Source organism: Adiantum capillus-veneris, chromosome 7 (assembly GCF_014529385.1).
Source record: "Adiantum capillus-veneris isolate H3 chromosome 7, ASM1452938v2, whole genome shotgun sequence".
Classification (NCBI taxonomy): domain Eukaryota; kingdom Viridiplantae; phylum Streptophyta; class Polypodiopsida; order Polypodiales; family Pteridaceae; genus Adiantum; species Adiantum capillus-veneris.
In genome coordinates, this window is record NC_140937.1 from 168,987,957 (window position 1) to 168,998,703 (window position 10,747).

The 10,747-nt window shown below is 38.6% G+C and overlaps 1 pseudogene; it reads left to right on the forward strand.

Moving 5' to 3' along the window:
• The first annotated feature begins 562 nt into the window (after positions 1-562).
• Positions 563-8,512, forward strand: LOC147455024 (uncharacterized; annotated as a pseudogene).
• The last annotated feature ends 2,235 nt before the right edge of the window (positions 8,513-10,747 follow it).

Consider the following 10,747-nt stretch of genomic DNA (forward strand, 5'->3'; position numbering starts at 1 on the left):
TAAAGGACATGTTCTACAAAAATATTCACTGAAAATAATTCTACACAAAAGGAACAATCTGTGTGCGTAGTACTGTTGATAGTAAAAACGAAGGCCAAAATGAATCAAAATTCTTAGCACACCAAGCTCTATGATCTTACCCTAAGTATTACTTTGACTTATTGATGCTCACCAAAGCTCACCAATCCCGGGTGTTGGCGGCAATGGCGACTATGCACGTGAGGACATAACTTGCTTTGATACTAATTGTTGGAATTAGGGTTGCAAGGATGCACACACGGCTTGGAGAAGATGAAGAAGCTAAAGTCACAAAACTAGAAGTATACTACTTAGTGTGCAAATAGAAAGATAAGCTAGCCCTAGGGTGACGCATGTATATATAATGCATGGTGGAAAACACCTCTCCTAGTGAGGGAAAAAGTGCCTCGATCGTCATAAGTGTGTTTCACACACATCACTACCACATACATGGTAACACATAAGACTACAAACAATGAAAAATACATTGGATATGAATAGTTTGCATTCCATTTTGTCCACACCCATCAAATGTACAGTCGGAATGGGAGAATTTCTTTGGATTAAACTACGCCTACGGAATGATTTGCAAAGCAGCCTTGAGAAAATGGAAGTTAAAGGGAAAGTTAAACACTTGAAACAAGAAAAAGAACCAAGGAAGATATTCAAACCTATAATTGTGAATAAAGTAGGCGATTATTGCAAACAAAAAGAAGTTAATACCACATTGCTTGTCAAATATGCTAGAGTGAAATCTCTTGCCATACTAGATAGTGTGGCAGGGATAGCCATTGCTACCAAAAAAGGTTTTGGAGGCTGGGAAAAACTGGCAATAGAGAAAACTTGAATGAAATTGCAACTTGCAAATGGATAGGAAGAAAGACCCTTGGGATTGCTAGAAGGAGTAATAGGCACATCCTACAAGATGGACTATGAGAACACTTTTGCTATTGTAGACTTTGGAACCAAATCAAACTATGAAATCATATCGGGAAGACCTTTGTTGAGATGATTTAGGATTGGGACTACAATGTTGTCTATCTTAGGCAATGTAGTTATAACAAGAGTGAGTTTAGTGGAGCATTACCACAGGGATCTAAATAGGACCTCATTAGAGGATTCGGATATTGATTTATTGGCCTTTAGAAGCACAAAGCTACCATCATGGCTTAAGGATGATACTCCTATGTGGATGTATGCATCCTCAAAACACAATAGATTACAAAAGAAAGATTGTACTCTAGAGAGGATGTGGCAAAGGATGCATATATTTTTGAACCCTTTTGAGAACACTTGTTTAAGCCATTTGGTTGGACGGATATTCTAGCTACCATGGAAGTATGTGTCAATGAATTAAAAAAACAAATTTTGCGATAAGAGAACAATCATACCAATCCCATAAAACTCAATAAGGAATAAAAAAGTAGGTTCTTGAATTACAAGAAGATAAAATCTCAATTCAAGATTTAACCCACCTAGAGGGAAAAGAGGCATACTACAAAGCTACCAATGACTTGGAAGATAATAAGATCACCACAAGTGATTCTTGTTCCAAGAAGGAGAGCTCATGAACCAAAATGCTAAACAAAACTGAGGAAGAATATTTGTTTGACTCTCCAAACCTATAACCAAGCCATAAAAAGAGATACCAAAATAAGAAAATGACAAAACTAGTGGCAGCTAAGAAGAATTATACGACCAAAGAGAGAAATATTGGGCATTATTTTCTAGCATATAAATTCACATTTTTTTGTGGATCACAAGGCCCTCCTTTTTCTAGTGAATAAGCCTTGCAACATGGGACAAATTGTTAGGTGATTGATCATCCGCTTGAGTTTGACTTTACTGTTGTTGTAAAGAAAGAAATGACTCATTTAAGAGTTGACCAGTTATCAAGAGTCATAACAGGGGAAAACCAATGGGTATTGATGATGATTTATCAAATACATATCTATTTCATGTAGAATTGATCCTTAGATGGTTGGAACATATAGTGATCTTAATGACCATTGCACAAATGGCACGACCAATGATGGGGGTTTGAGCCTTTGCAAAATTAAGAATACATTTTGTAGGCCCAATTGGGGACAAACAATAACATTTTTGTAGTATGGGCATATCAAGTGGCTTACAAGACCGCTTTAAAATCAACACCATTCAATTTAGTTTTTGGAATAGATTCATTACTTCCTATTGAATTTCTAATTCCAACCTTCAGGTAACAAAAACACTTGAGTGGGATGACCATGAGCTATCCAATTGATAAGTTGAAATTGAACAACTTGACAAACAAAGACTATTGAGACCATTGCTCATATGGGAAGCTTAGCTATGAATTCTCAAGTGCAAATAACTTATGCACCTAAAGCCCATAACATTGGAAGCCATTGAACATGTATTATCTAATGATTCCGTACAAGATCACATGGATGCTAAAATCCAGAGTGGTTCATCCATAGGTCATTGAGAGAGAGCACTAATAGATATAGAGGCCAAAGCCAATGTATGAACTTCACAACTTATTTCAAAATGACCACTGAAAAAATGGAACCATACAGGATGAGCCTTCGTACATCCAACCAATCTTTTTTCTACACGATTGGGAAGGTATATATCGATGTTAATGTCCAGGATATTCCTTGCAAACACTTGTTCACTATCCTACCATATAACAAGGTTGAAGAAAAGGGAATCTTTGGAAAAGTTTGGATTCAAACTTAAATTTCGAACTGAGAAGATAATTCATTACAAGTAAAGACACCACAAGGGAAAGATACAATTGAGTTTTGCCTAGTGATTTCCCTCACATAAAATAGTTTGAAGAGACAACAAGCTGTTCATAATTTATTACAAGTAAAGACACCACATAAGAAACATACAATTGAGTTCTGCCCGAGTGATTACTCTCACATAAAACATTTTGAAGAGCCAACAATCCAATTGCAGCAGTCAACAAGCTCAGTCAAGAGAGACATGCAAGGAACCAAGAAAGTTTTAAGCCAAAGACTACCAAAAGTTGCACTATACAACCCATCATTTCATAAAAAATATCTCAAAAAGTCACTATATGCGATGGCTTAAAAAGATACATAATATCTTTTGCCTGAGATTTGTAAGGAAAACGGACACAAGGCATATACTATGCATTGGAAGAATCATCCTTTTAGATCTTGCTATGAATTGTTTCAGAGTTAGAATAAACTTTTGAAATGTAACTTGGCCCAATCCCAGAGTCAATACTTTAACAATGAGCACAATCTTTTACCACTAGACAATTTAGTTTTCAAAAAATAAAATAGGAGGTCAAAAAATCAACCTAGGATGAGGTAGCATCCATGTCGACAATTGCCATGTTTGATTGGTGGAATAAAAAATATTGAGCCAATAGATGGTAGACCACCACCAACTCTCACCTTTTGCCAAGAAATCAATGGCCAACACCAATTCCCTCGCTTCTTTCTCAAAATTATTCACACACCAAAAAAAAAGTTTAATAAAAATATTTCAAGGCTAAGTGAGTAAAAAGTCCCTCATTTTTTTGTAAGAGCTATCATGGTGAGACAAAGTAGCATTCATGGTTTTGGTTGCACCATAGCAATAGATAATTAGGTCGAAGGAAGAGAGAGAGAGAGAGAGAGAGAGAGAGAGAGAGAGATCTCAATACGCAATGTAGAATGAAAATAACTTGCTTGATCGATTAGAATTTGGGGAGAGGATTACAAGCTTAGGATAGTGGCCATATATAAGCTCAAGGTGGAAGATTGGAATCAATGAGTGGATAGGTATGCAGCACATATGCTAATGGGTAAGGGTCATGTGAGCTACCACAAGTAGCATGTGGCTATCAAGTGTGTATCATATGTTTATGTAATGAGTAGCATGTGTGAGGATCTAGGGTTCCATGGAAAAAAGTGACTATGTGCATAATGGGATTTTTCTCACATTGAGTGTATAAGCTAAAGGCTTACCCCAACACTTCTATAGGAATGGGAGAATAGAGTACTGCAAGGCCATCCACCTCCTCATTGCCTATCTTATACATGCTAATAGTTTGCAATTAGCAAGCCTCTAATAGGTCTTGTAGGCCAAAAGGCCAAAATAGAGATGTGTATAGTGCATGGTAACCAAGCAAACACTAAGCATACATCGTGTGTGTAGCATAAAACGAGCCCAAGCATCCACATACTATACATCTCCTTAAGAGTGCAAGGGACATAAGCTTCATTGCGCAATAGTACCTCCATTCACGGAGCAGGCATGGATACAAGAAAGAATGAGGCATGGTTCATGCATTATCAAGTAAAAAAACCCCATATAGGGCAAGTAGGAGGTAAGATGAGCATCCTTAGAATAAATGTAAGGAATGTAGTTATATAGTTTGAAAATGTAACACCTAAATGTAGAATTCTCCAGCGTGTCACAATCCTTGGGAGCTCCACATTTTATTAACAATTGCCGTGAGAGAAGGTTAGTGATGATAGTCTAGTAATGTTTATTTTCAAGGCGTCAAGAGAAGTAAATATGGCTAGTAAACCATGTTTAGAGGCTAAAAAGATATAGAAAAAATCCTTCAAGAGCAATCTTTTGCGGAGCTAAAAGTTCCATAGAGGACTTATATTTCAGATTCTAAATCAAACACCATATCTTTTGGCTTATTCCTTTCGATAAAGATAGTCAAACAACAACAAAGTTACCCTTATAGAGTGGATTCTATGAAGGATAGAAAAAAATTCAGTGAGGTCCATGTTTTTAAAGCAAAGAGCTCTTTTTAGTGATGTGTACCAGAAAGACACAATGTGTGTGTGTGTGTGTGTGTGTATGAGAGAGAGAGAGAGAGAGAGAGAGAGAGAGAGAAAGCACGCACACATGTACCTGTGCATGTGTGTATTTTCAAAGAGACTCGAAAACATTGTGGACTCCAACTAGCTTTGATTATCATCCACTTAGAAAGAGAGATTACAGTATTTATTCTAAAGGCTTCATAGAGAGCTACTCTTGATATTCAAGGACCCCAAGACAAATCTTTTTGGCTCATTGTTCTTTTGGAAATTGTTTCAATGATCTATACTTTGAGGTCGGTCTGACTATATATTCATTTGTCCTTTGTCGTTCTCAAACACTAACATGTCTTTGATATTATCTTGAAATCTCTCCATGTCAGTCACCCAAGACAATTCTTGGCCAAAAAAAGAAAAAAACGAAGCACACTCAACATAAAGTGAGCCTCGAAAGATCAAAAACTTAGGAACACTTGAATTTTATTATGTGTGTGTGTGTGTATGTGTTGGTCATCAAAACACCCTTTTGTTTCACTTTTTTTTGACTTGCTGCCTTTGAAATGACATTGAATGTACTCCATATTGTCACTCCATTGATTGACCTAAACTACGTCAGCTTTCATAATCCTTTCCCTTTGAGTTGGTGAGTTGTCATTTCCAAGCTAAGTCTACCCAATAACTAAGTGTCAAAATAAAAGCCATATTTGTCTTCAAAACGCTTAAAACAAGTTTAAATATTATACTTGCTTTGCATACAAATTTTGCCACTTAAATGTAATTTTTGTCCTAAGCCATGACCAAATGTAAACTGAGAACAAATCCTACAAAATAAGCTTTTAGCAAAGTGTGGGCTCCATAAGATGATTTTTTATCAGAGCTTGTATAAGGATGTTGTGCTTGCTTTAGCAAAAACTTGCTTTCTTCTACCCCCCCCCCCCCCCCCCCCCCCCCCACAACAGTTCTTGGAGAATCCTTTTTGTGATGTTACACGTTTGATCTATGTTTGCGACCTTTCAAGAACTTTAGCAAGGTTCTTTGTAATCGAGAAGTCCTTGAAGAAGAATAACACACAAATTTCCGAACACATATCGAAAGTTAAACATTATAACATTCAAAGCAAGGAAATCATTTAGAGTAATTCTTTCCAAGATATAGCTCCACATAAAATGACTACAGAGAGCCACCCACCACCTTATGCATCATAATTGCAATTGAGTGCTCAAGGTGTGAAGAAAAGAAGTACTCTTAGAATCCTTTCACACTACATCTAGATTGTTATCAATAAAGATATTCTTAAGAATAACCGATTGAAAAGATTGGCTCTCTTCAAGCCCCAAATCCTAGGTCGTTTGAACCTTCATTTTAGAATTTGTGAATGTCCCATAGGATACATACTTGTTAAAGCTGGTAAAGGAAGCAGCATGTGATTTGAGACAATCGTTTGGTGGAATACCTCCAACTTGCTTTACTATACAAAGATTTTAAATCTCCATCTTTTCAAACAACCACGCCCCATTGCGTGTTGGGCATCTTGCATTTTTGGCCTGTAGTAGGCCATAGTGGGGTGGGTGAATTTTTGGTGCAAATTGTGGACCATGGATGCAAGTCGATGGGATGGAGGACACGTGTACATTCTATCTTTTTTTTTTTTTTTAAAAGGTTTTTGTGAAAGGTGTTGAGATTTTTGAACCTCTTTCTTTCAAGAGGACCATTGAAAATTGGGTCACACACAATCTTTTCATTGTCTTCCACTTTTTTTTTCCTTATTTTAGTTTGTGAAAAAGTCATTTCATTTAAGAGCATGGGCTCCATTTCATTAAAAAAATTTAATATGCCAATCGATTGAATTGTTTTTAATAATTTGCTTGAAAGTGAGGGGGTTCCTTAATGTTAGGTCTTTTCTTGATGTAGCTCGAAGTCGGGCGGGTCTCTGTAGGTCAACTGTGGACTCTGGAGTCTGCGCATGCCATGCGGTGCATTGAAGGCCTGTCTACAGGACGTCATGGGATTAGCACACAGAAGACCGCGGCTTCTCTTGACAACGTGTTCATGGTCTTTTTGTACTACCGCTTGAAGGCGAGCGTCTCTCTGTAGTCCAATGTTCGGGAAAAATGTGTCTCAACATAATATCATGTCTTTTTCAATTTCAAAAATGCTGGTTGAAGGCAAGGGGAAAAGGAGAAATTCCACCCCCAACATAGAGAAAAATAGTGTTAAAACCCAAAAAATAAACCTAATTTTCTAAAATTTCCTCTTGGCAAATTCAAGAAAAGGAGTTTTGTATCTTTGGATTTTTTTTTCGAACACTGGTGTAGCCAAACTCTACGCATGCGGTGCATTGAAGCTCTATGTGTGTGATGTGATGGGTTTATTGTCATATTCCTTGGTCTAGTTGAAGACGTGCTCTAGCTCTCTTATGAGGTTGACCGCTATAGCCTTTTGAGTCATATCCTCTCTCTCTCTCTCTCTCTCTCTCTCTCTCTCTCTCTCTCTCTCTCTCTCTCTCTCTCCTGTGGCTATGGTTTAGGGCATGTGCTCCGTCAATCTAAGCCATACCTACGTTTTCTCTGGCCTCTAAGCGAATATCCTGCATCTGCTGACAGATTGCATGAGGTTGTTTCTGCTGGCTATGGAGTACATCGGAGCTTTGGCAATTTATCCTCTTCAACTTATGTGAGCCCTCTCAGCCAGGGGCAATCAAGCAGTGAATTAAATAATTCTCCTTTCAAGAATGCGATAGTATCCGTGTTTTGGGACATTGACAACAAGCCCCCACCATCATCTCAAGTCTCTACCTTTGACTTGCTGCTTCGTTATTTGGCTCTGTTGTTGAGATGGTGGCATATGCGAACCACAATGCTTTATGCATGTCCCAAATCGGGTGCGTGAATAGAGGTGCAACATAAAAGAGGTAGAGATTTTTGAAAAGAAAGGCCTTGTGCAACTAGGGCAACCCTATGTGTGTAACCTTTATGGTCAAAAATTCAAAACTAACATTCTTCTCAAGAAGCATTTCAAGCAACTTCACGAGATAGAGCATAACAAGAGGATGACAAGGTTGAATTCTCTTACGGGAAAGAAGAAAGAGAAATACAAAGCAGCGATGCTTCTAAAGATGCATATGTATAAAGAAGTGGCAAGCCCAATAATGGTTCCAAAGGTTGGCTAGATTTGCCTCGAGCGGGTATCTTTGTAAAGACAGTGCAGCATAAGCTTGAAGCTGCAGACATTGAGCTAAAGAAAGAGATGGCAGACTCCATACACAATGGCATCAAATGTATTGTATCCGACGACATGGATTTCGCATGGATGCTTGCAGATGCCAGAGATTTGGATCTCTAGACAAAGCTCTCTAGACTGTTGTTTTTGGAGAGTCTAGGTCATTGAAACGATATACTAAATTCTAGTTTCCTTGGGAGGACATTGTCAAGGTGTACCGGCACAATATTTCCAAGAATCTATTTAGGCAGGAGCTGTTTATCACGATTCTTCTTAAAAAAGAGAACTTGAAGTGTTGGCAGGAGTCCGCAATAATGATTTGGACGTGGTCGTGATGTGCCTGTGAAAAATGCTAGCTTTTCAGCTTTCTCAAAGGAGAGCAACATGATGCACATGGGTTTCCATCAGATGATGACATGGAGTGGTCTTTTGGTTAGGACGATGAAGAATTTGATGATGAATGTGACTTCGATATTGGCAATAATGAGGTGGTTTGAATGCCTTGTACATATGTTTACACAACTCAAGGGTAGAGAAAGTTTATGATTGTTTAGCTGTGTCTGAAGACAAGAGGCAAGTTGGCAGCACATGATTGCAGCTTGATGTTTTGGGTGTTAACCGTCTTCTTCATGCGGAGTAACTTAAAGTTCATACGGGATCTTGATTGTCTTCTTCATGAGGGGTAAAAGTTCCATGAAGTATGGGATTGAAAGCAAGTCGTTTGTTACACACGTCCTTTTCAATGTGCCAATGTTGGATCCTCTTCTGTGCACTTTGTATAAAGGGGTTCAAGCTTTGGTGTAGCTTAATATGTGGTTTCACTACGTTCAAATAAAAGTTTGAAGCAAACAGATGGCTTTGCTGCAATGGACGCGGATAACACGAGTTTCCTCTACCTAGGAAGAAGCCTCTGGTTACACTTGTTGTACGGTTATATCTTCACACTGAGCATCTTTGTAATGTATTGCATGGCTAATGGTCTTTACTCTTCAAATGTATGAGCTAGGTGTAACTACTAGGCAAAGAAATTGCACGAATTGATGTTGTGTCGGTACTCTATTTGAGTCATCAAACGCAATTCTATTACATCTGTTCTTCTCTCCAATTTTTTATTTCCATCCGTACATTGAATGTTTCTTTGACCATGTTATTTACATGTGCATTTGTAGAGTTGATTCTTAACGAGCAGCAAAGGCCATGTACAGAGTGCTGGCAAATGAAGTGACAAGCTCTGGTTGAAAGCGGATTGCAATACCTCGATTGGAGTTTGTAGGGTGCTTGTATGATGGGGTACTATCCATCCTACTGGAAATCCTTTACCACATCTTATTACTACCATACTTTGATGGTGTAAGTGCAAGTACTTTTTCCTCATCACTCCTAAGAAGCATATCACTACCATATTGCTTCATTGGTGGAAGTGCTACTCGGGATTTATCCCCATCACTCCTGGAAAGCATATTGTGTTTACCATATATGCTTGAATGGTGTAGTAAGTGCAATAAAATTTTCCTCATCGCTCCTAAAAAGCACAGTAGTACCATGCTTGAATGGTGTAAGGGCAAATGCTTTTACCACATCCTTACTTCTCACAAGCCGATGATCTCTTTGTGCTGCTCATGTGAAGGTCTTGTTATATGCATTACTATCAAGGGCACCCCTAGCTTCTCCTCCCAAGACAAAGGCTCCATAGCTCCTCCACTCATATACAACCTCTCCTCAATATAAATATATATGCATGCATCCTCTACATCATCCTCAACCACATTGATGACTTTGTTGAGCACCTCTTATCAAAGTAAAGGTGCTAGGGCTCACCACCACTCCATTCTTGCTTCACATTGCGATACCTTTACACAAACCAAGCAAGAGTTGTCCTTTCAATTGTGTTATAGCACTATTTTGTGCTTTATAGAAAAGGAGAAGAAAGCCACTAAATGGATCTGAGTACCAAATTTGTATTTGTAAAGAGAATATAAGTTCTCTCTCTCTCTCTCTCTCTCTCTCTCTCTCTCTCTCTCTCTCTCTCTCTCGTGTTCAACTCTCCTCGTCGGCTTAAGGTCTCTTGGGATAGTTCCCTACGACGTTAAAATTCTCCGCCTCCTCCTCCTCCTCCTCCTCTCTCTCTCTCTCTCTCTCTCTCTCTCTCTCTCTCTCTCTCTATGTGTGTGTGTGTGTGTGTGTGTGTGTGTGTGTGTGTGGAGTTCATGCCTCACTAGAGATCGTTAAGAACCAAAGATCGTTAAGGTTTCCAGAATAACCTTTGTATCACCTAAGTGTGGTAGATTGGTTATCCTAGTTTCCTTTGCATTATTAGGTCTTGAGTTCAAGACACATTGGATAGATCTTGGGATTCTTCCTACCACGTAAAAGTAGATCCTACAAACATAACTCTCATCTACTTTTACATTGCATTTCCTTAGCATGCCACTGTGATTCTTCACCTTGTTCTATATGTTTTGGTATGTACACTTGCCTTTGGGTAGAAAGCGTCTTGAGACACTAGAACTTATGTGTAGCAACCTATGCACTCCTATGCCGACCAAGTCCCTTAGGCTCATTAGCAAGCAACATTTTATCCCCAACCATGCAAAAAGTTCTTGCTGCACTTTTTTCTCCTCGAAGATAATCTTTTGGTTTTACAAATCCTCCAAGTCGAGTGTGCATTCTCTCTAACGTACGCAAGTGCATGTCGTAGGCTAGGAGCACTTTGTTAAGTGTATATGTCATCT